The 1,488-nt window shown below is 39.1% G+C and overlaps 1 pseudogene; it reads left to right on the top strand.

Annotated features, from left to right (window-relative positions):
• The first annotated feature begins 853 nt into the window (after positions 1–853).
• LOC118077395 (U2 spliceosomal RNA) lies at positions 854–1,009 on the top strand (annotated as a pseudogene).
• The last annotated feature ends 479 nt before the right edge of the window (positions 1,010–1,488 follow it).

Here is a 1,488-nt window from a genome sequence, read left to right as displayed (position 1 = left end):
AACTTCATACTTGAAATTAAATATATCAAATAGATGAGCAGATAGCTGTATGGATTCTTGATGTCATTACCGGAATTAATGACATTTTGGAAATATCCTCCATGAGAGCAGAGAAAAAACTGTTCGGCTTAAAAGATAATATGTTCACAGCAGTTGATATGTAAGCACCAAAAAAAGATAAATAAGTAGATATGCATGAAAAGGTAGAGTTATGTAAGAACGTGGCTCTAAGTCAGTTTGAGCTAAATTGTTGGATAGACGTGCTGACAGAAAGTTATTTATTGTTTTAGTTTGTAAGACTACAGTGGTACCTTGGTACTCGAATGGCTTAGCTCCCCAACAAATTGGCTCCCGAAAGCCACAAACCCAGAAGTAAGTGTTCTTGTTTGTGTACGTTTTTCAGAAACCGAACATCTGACGTGGCTTCCATGGCTCCTGATTGAGTGCAGGAAGCTCCTGCAGCCAATCGGAAGCCACGCCTTGGTTTTCAAACCATTTTGGGAGTCGAATGGACTCCCAGAACAGATTAAGTTCAAGAACCACTGTACTCTTCATCAGGCCAATTTGCTCCCAGGGCAGTTTCCAACAATGCACAAAATACCATAATGCATAAAACATAACAATTACTAAAACAGCCCATTTAACAAACAAGCAAACAATGTGTCTCCGTTGACCACCAATGTGCATTAGCTGTGTCTTCTTGACTCAGGCAACATTTCCAAAGGCCAGGACACTAAGCAACTAGTGATGGATAACCGGGTGTTGTCAAGAAATCCAATGTTATTTGGAGTTGGAATTATTTGAGTTTTTGTTTTCTTGTTGCTTATGTTTTATAGGATTTATAAGCTGCTCAATCACTTCTCAGCCTTTTGGCTAAGATCAAGTGTCGTATATCTTCTGTTGAGGACTATATATGGATTTTTGGAGCTGGGAGATGGATAGGGCCTTGCTCCATCCACTCCATTCACCAACCTGGTATTGCAATCCCTCCAGGAATGGTCCACACACACCAAAAAAAATATTTATAAGCTGTCTTTGGGGCTAATTATCCTTACAATATTGAAAGTTAGAATAAGAACAAGTAACAGCAAAGTTTATTAAAAACTATTGTACAAAATTTAAAAAATAGATAAATAAAACTTGATACAGTTTTTTTTAAAAAAAACACACCTAAAACTAAACAAACCAGTGTAAAACCACATAAAAAGAGCTACATCTTAAAATCATTATAGCCAGTTGAAATATTATGGCATCTTGGCATATTTTACAGAAAAGCCATCTGGAATAGCTAGGTCATTAGTGCCCACTTAACAGCCTGCAAAGAAGGAGCCACTTGCACACATAGTAATGGGACCATTGTTGAAAGTCCCTCCCTCCCTCCCTCCCTCCCTCCCTACCATGCCCACCAATCTACTTGTCAATCAGACTGGCAGGCATACATGGACAGCTGATCTTACAGCGCAGGCAGGCTGGAACAGGGGAAGATAC

This window comes from Zootoca vivipara, chromosome 1, assembly GCF_965207765.1.
Source record: "Zootoca vivipara chromosome 1, rZooViv2.hap1.1, whole genome shotgun sequence".
Lineage (NCBI taxonomy): Eukaryota > Metazoa > Chordata > Lepidosauria > Squamata > Lacertidae > Zootoca > Zootoca vivipara.
This window is presented reverse-complemented; position numbering and strand designations above follow the sequence as displayed.